Source organism: Oncorhynchus clarkii, chromosome 22 (genome assembly GCF_045791955.1).
Source record: "Oncorhynchus clarkii lewisi isolate Uvic-CL-2024 chromosome 22, UVic_Ocla_1.0, whole genome shotgun sequence".
Classification (NCBI taxonomy): Eukaryota; Metazoa; Chordata; class Actinopteri; order Salmoniformes; family Salmonidae; genus Oncorhynchus; species Oncorhynchus clarkii.
The window spans coordinates 19495076-19502057 of NC_092168.1; positions in this window are offsets into that span (position 1 = coordinate 19495076).

A 6982-nucleotide genomic window follows, 5' to 3' on the forward strand; every position below is an offset into this window, starting at 1 on the left:
GGGCTTCATAAATACATTTGATTGATTGAGTCTAGTTCTGCAGTCCTGCTGTTTTCAGTTACGTCCTCTGCACTCAATTGATCAATGGATTTTATTGATTGGCTGGAGAGTGCATGCTGGTGTGGGCATTGAGGACTGGAGCTGTGTACTGCTGGTTTACACAATGATTGGTAACTGACTGTCAGTCACATCATAGCTCTCATGAGCAGCTCTGCCTCTGTAGAGGGGAATTGATTGGTACAGATTTTTGGTTCTTAACTTGAGCCAGTTTTCTACAGCAGGTAAATAATCCTGCAGCAACAGGAAATGTATTTTTTGTGTTAGAGTAAATCAAGTATTTTTAAAAGTGGAAATTGTGGAAATTACAAACTTTAAAAGCATTTTTAAATCTCAAATACACTACAAGTTTGCATTTCCTGCTGTGCAGAAAATTCTCAGCAACAAAATAGTGGTACAATTAAGATCCTACATCTGTAGTAACACATACTCAAGCTAGATGTACAGTAACGTACCAGCTTCCCACTTTCTTTATCAACAATGTGGATAGCCATTTTTTAAAGAATGGAACACTTGAACAGGTGATGTGACAAACAGAGAGTGCTTGACAAATGGAGAACAAGTGCCTTTCCTGCTACCCACAGGCTATTGTTTCACCGTATGTTTTATTGTAACCAGAGGAGTTGTGGGGGCTTCAACAACTTGGGCATGCGTCATTCTCTCTTTTTATGCCTACGGTAAAAATGGACTATTATGTGCTATTGACGGTTTTGAGCTAGTCAGTATTGGATTGTGCCAAAGGCAATAGGTAGATTTGAATCATCACACTAACCAATCCAATCCAGTACTTTATGCAACTTTGTTCCATTTTTATTAGCATTAGCCTAGTAAGTCATTGAGGACACGTTTTATTTCCCAATAACTTACTGGTTGTTATTTCAGTTATTTGCAAATGGGATATGAATACAAGCCAAATGGAAGTCTTAACAGTCAACTTAATATACCTCATGAGTTACAAAATGGTTCTCTGAACCTTATTTCTGGGGCAGACCATGCACTTGCTACAAATTATTCTAATTAGCTTTTTGAAACACTGTCATCAATATAAGTTCCAGATGAAATCACTCTGCACAAGCACTGTCAAGCCGTTTCCTTGTATGTGTTCTCTCTTTCCATGCCTCGGGTATAATCAATCAAGCGTGGAAAGAGAAGATAATACACATTGTCATATAGGTTTGCAATACAAAACCTGAATGATAATTAATGTTATGATCAATTGAACTTCACTGTGTGTGTGTGTGTGTGTGTGTGTGTGTGTGTGTGTGTGTGTGTGTGTGTGTGTGTGTGTGTGTGTGTGTGTGTGTGTGTGTGTGTGTGTGTGTGTGTGTGTGTGTGTGTGCGTGTGTGTGTGTGTGTGTACACGTTTTACTATATTTGTGAGTACCAAAATAATAGTAAACCAATTAAAATTCTGAGAATGTAGGATATTTTAATGGTCATCACTTGAAAAAAGGCACATTTAGATTTAGCGGTTAGGTTTATGTTTTGGGTTAGGGTTAGAATTAGGGTTAGGGTTAGAATCACTCTGCTAGTAAGGGTTAATCTTAATTACACAAACAGTTATCTGAGGAGTTCAACAGTTCAACACCTTCCTACACAGACCTGGGTCCAAACACCATTTTGAATCATTTCAAATACTATAGTTGGGATTGATTTGAGATTGCCTGGTGCAGTGGGACCAATATAATAGTCACAAAAATGCAAACACAGCCCATCTGGCTCTCACGGCAGGCTAAAACAAGTGCTGCAATTATTTGAAAGATTTCAAATAGTATTTAAACCCATGTCTGCTACTACACTAGCTTAAAGTTATTCTTCCAAAATGGCAGAAGAGATGTATTCACCACCAATCCCTTTCAATATCACACATTATCCAATTATAACTCCCCTGTACAGCTAGGTTACTGCTGCTTGACTGGCCACAACTAGCTGGAGTTGACGGCTGGAATTTCAAATGACCGTTTGTGAGATTTTTGCATGGGAGGGGAAACTCAGGCATTATTCAACACTTCCTTATGTGTTCACACCAGTCCAAAATTGAAGGTTTTTAGACCTTTATTTTAAATGGCCGCATAAAGCAAAAAGTTCTACAGTATATTTATTGAGAGAGAATACTTTCATGTCAGTTCAATGCTCCTGCTGCTAACTTGTCTTCCTGCAGAATGACCTGAATATAGCAGGACTGCCACACCGATGGTTGGTTATAGCAGGACAAGGTTGACTTTGGGCCACTGTCACCTGCGCTTAGCTTCAAAATGTGATGGTAACAGGCGTTACACAAACCACAACTACAGGCTCAGTGTAGATGTCTCCCTGCTCTTCAAACCACATAGGTACATACAGTACACATCGTTTTGCTGTTAAATAGTTCTCCAAATGTTCTGTTTAACTCAGAAAATTCTGTTTCAGTGACTCAGATACCCACAGACAGAGCGTTGCGTGGGATGAGATTTGGTACAACAAACGCAGTTCTCAGCGCCCCATTCTTTTGTTTCATGTTTGCTCTACCTCATGTCATTGCAAATGTGTTCCTCTTGAGATCATTTCCCTGTATTAACACTCGGGGTGAACAAAACGATGTGTCCTCCAACAGCCCCATTTTAAGCCGCAACATCAAGAAATTGGTTGAGACCCATCTACAGGTCTTCAGCCACCGCGTGGGATATAAGTAGGCTTGCTTTTGATAGGTACAGTGCAGTAAAGGGAGGATATGCACCTTTGACTGTATTGTTAGTGATAGCCGACAGGTTTAAAACAGACGCAAAGCATCTGTCGCACTGCTGCTGAAACCACATGCGCCCAATGCAACCAAATGGCAAAATGCTGCCCTCATCCCATCCAACTTCCTATTGTTCTCAGTGCACTCCATTTGGAGGCTGTTTTCATCCTGCTATGAGCGCCAATGAAACGTGTCAAAGAGCCACGGTTCTCCCCTCGTGGATCAGTGCTCTGATTCTCCCATGGCTCCCTAACGAGCCTTGATCGCTGGGTGCAATGAGTGAAAGGGGGAAAAGAGATACATCCAGAGGTGTGGAAAAGTGCCAAGAGAGAAATGTATGTAGAGCTGTGCATTGGAGACTGTCTCTGACCTTTATGGTACCACTGACATATCTGTTAAATATTGCCCCCGATTAAGAGTATGTATTTGGGGCCTTTGGAGATGATAGGACAAGAGGAAATAGTATTGACGGATTGTGTGGTTCATTCTTGAATATCAAATAAATCCACTGCAGTTAAATGGGGAACATGAGGCTTGAGATGTTGATTGCTTTATAGACCTTTTATTTTCAAGCTGAAAGTAGTGCAAAACCTGTTTTGATGACTTGCGTCCTTATGTATAATTTTAACATAAACAAACATTCTATTTTAGAAAATGATGTTTAACTGAGAGACAAGCCGAAACAAATTTTAAAAAATACAGGACCATATATAAAACAAGATGCCTGGGTACAAGTCAGTGAGGAAATGATCTAACTAGGCATGGCCTCTCCATGTGCATGGTGTTTGATTAGTAGTTAATGATAGACTGACCTTCCTATATACTCTGGCCTGACAGAGATGAACCTGTCGACTATTGGCCAAACCAAACACATGATCTCATGAGAAAACCAACCGCCGGTGTTCTCCATCAACAATCGGGCAACACCATAACGGCGGTGCCAGGAAAACCCAGTATTTATGGTCTGGCCACCACTTAAGTGAGGATAACGGAGAGCGGACCAACCCTACTGAGACTCAGGATGACATTTGAAGAGTGGTGAAACGTGTTCAGTAAAATGCCATAAATCACTTTTGACACACCATAAGGAGGATGGCTTTAAAACCCTAGAAGTAGAGACATTTTCCTGATTTTGCTTTGTCTAATTTTGGAAAATATACTCTACTAAAGTCCCTTTTGTACATGGACACAGTGGAACACAGAGGACAAACCATGAGTTTGATTTTATGCAACACGTCTAAGAAGGTCCTGACCTGCTCAGACTCTTGAGAGCTGCAAGGCAGGAAACACAGGATAGGAAGGAGCCAACTTGTATGCTTTTCCTATCTAATCACCCCCTCTCTATGATAGAAGAGGAAATGGGGTGAAGGGAGAGTCTCTGCTCAATAAGAATAATTACAAAGGCTTGTGCTGATAGCTCCAATGTATCCTTAGGAACTGAGCCAACTTGTTATTGAGAGAAAGGTCTGTTGACTTGCGGAACTTTGGAAATGGTTATATGCAAAGTGAACAATACTTTTTTGAGCAAGAACGGCAATCGCCGGCTTGAGTGCAACTGGACTTCAGCAACTGTTAGACTAATGATTGGACTCTTTTGATTGGCTGATCTAGCCATTATGTAAGCAGGGTTGAGAGGTTTTGTAAGGACACATTAAACCCCCCCAAAGGTCGATGTCTGCACCCCTGCAGAAATCGAATTAGCATAATTATTTTTTAAAGCATAGAAATCTGTCAGTTTAAGCTACAGATGTCTGGGTTTTTTGCATTAGATGCATCTCAACCCACCGTCTATGTAACACTTCCGTGGTGAAAGGTGACAGAGCTAGAGCGATGTTTGTCAGACCATGAGACATCACAAAAATCGGTCTCCCCACAAAATCGTCTGTATCATTCGAACAGTTTGGCCTACAAAAGTACCCCCACAAGCGTCTTGGGACTTCTATGAAGTCGGTAATGCCGATCTGCCAACTTCTGTATGTAGCATCCATCATATTAGTATGTAGCTACACACTAATATGAGCCCTCTGTGTGAAGGTTAGACTCTCTTGAACACGTACATGTCAGTTGTTTTGCTCTAGCATGCCCACAGGCCTCGTAAGACTTGTCTGAAGGACCTCCGGTTCCAGTTGAAAACATTTATGGAAGTATACAGTATATGGAGACTGTTAACTGACAAAAAATAAGGGGTTAAATGTAAAATGCTAAACAATGTTAAAACTAATATACCAAATGTTTCCTGGTCTTTCATATATCTTTCAGATATAATTTTGGGGGGACTGTTGTTCCATGTAGTGAATCTATTGTTCTGAGCATTTGTATGGGCTAATAGCAGTAAGGCCAAAAATAATTTTTCATCAAATAATTTGTATAGATTTTTATACTTCAAGAGATCTTAACATTCAAAATCAAATAGCTAAATGATCCTTGGTATGACCTTCTTAAAAAAAAATCCATATAGTACTCCCCCCTCCTCTGGCTAAGACAGGGCTTAGACTCTTATGGGTTAATGGACTCAATAGCTCTCCCTCTTTAATTGGTTGTGTCTGGAATGGTATAGAAGAGAGCGAATGGTATAGATCAGAATCCTCACAAACCAAATCAATGACCAATTGGCTGATAATATGTCTCCTTAAGTGTGGGACCTTTTGAAGTAAACCAAACAGATGGTAACCCTGAAACTAATAAGAGAAGCTGCTGTACTACTAATACATTTACTTTCAAATTACAATCCACCTCACAAATTTCTGAACCACATCTCTTGGGGAGGATGGTTTTGTCAATGTAGATTCCTTGTTATTTCCACCTGCTTTATCAATGCAGTTGGATCAACGTGGGGGCACTCTTGGTGGTCGTGGTGTTGTTTACTGGTTGACCGTGGTTTTCTGGGAAGAGTAGGACTCTCCTCTCTCTCTCTCTTTCTCTGCCTCTCCCTCTCTCTTTCTCGTTACTCCCCTCACAGCCCCCCCCCCCTCCGGAAACACAACAGGGACAGGAGCTGATATTTGAGAGGGTGTTCGGTCGTAACCCCTATGTCCCTTTGCAGGGGTCACAGCTGCGAAGAAGAGTCAGGTTGGTCGGATTTTTCTTTCCGTGCCTTGGGAAATTCCCAAGGGGGATTTGGCGTGAGGTGACCACGGCAATGCACTCTTTGTTTGTCATTTCACAGAGCAGCTATACTAACCCTGTATGTTATCTGAATCCGCAGGTCACATACATGTATTATAGATGGTTCTCAAATTAATCAGGTCTCTGCATATAAATACTTAGGGATATGGTTGGATGATATACTGTCTTTTAAAATGCATATTGATGAACTTTGTAAACAGCTAAAAATCAAGCTAGGCTTCCTCTATAGAAACAGGACATGTTTGTCCTCTATAAATAGAAGACAAATTGTGCAAGCTACTTTTATGTCTGTTATAGATTGTGGGGATATTATCTACATGCATGCTACGGCATCAACACTTAAATCGCTGGATGCTACTTATCATTGCGCACTTAGGTTTATTACGGGAGCTAGCTACAGAACTCACCATTGTGTTTCGTATCAAAATGTGGGTTGGACTTCGCTGTCCATGAGATGAGGACAACATAGGTGTTTGTCTATAAAGCACTTCTGAATAAGCTACCTTCTTATTTATCATCACTCATCAACATTAAAATTATAATTCCTACAACCAGGTCTCAAGCATGGATTACACTTGAGGCCCATGCGATTTCCACAGAGTTGGGTATGGCTGCCTTTTCCTGTTACGCTCCTTGCCTATGGAATAGTCTGCAGACTAAACTTAAACTTGAGACTCTTGTCTTTTTAATTTTTGTATTGCTTGTAACTGTTTCGGGTAATGCAAGTTATTGTGCTGTTAGGGGAATAACCTGTTAGGGGAATAACCTGTGTGTAAATGTAATCTGTTGCTCTATTTTTTGTGTGTTATCTGTGATCGTTTTTTTTGTCTTGTGCAGTTTCTTAATCATTGTACCTAAACTGTATGTGTAAACATGTGTACGCAGGGCCCAGCTGTAAAAGAGACCTTGGTCTCAGTCTGTGTTCCTTGTTGAAATAAAGGTATAATTTTTAAAATATTTGTTTTTATATATTGCAGTGCCCTTATAAAAGAGGTAATAACAAAAACAAAAGTGTTGTCATATCACAAGAGTTGTGCTTTCGTGTGTTATTGTGATGGCTGTTGCAAATTTCTAACACGC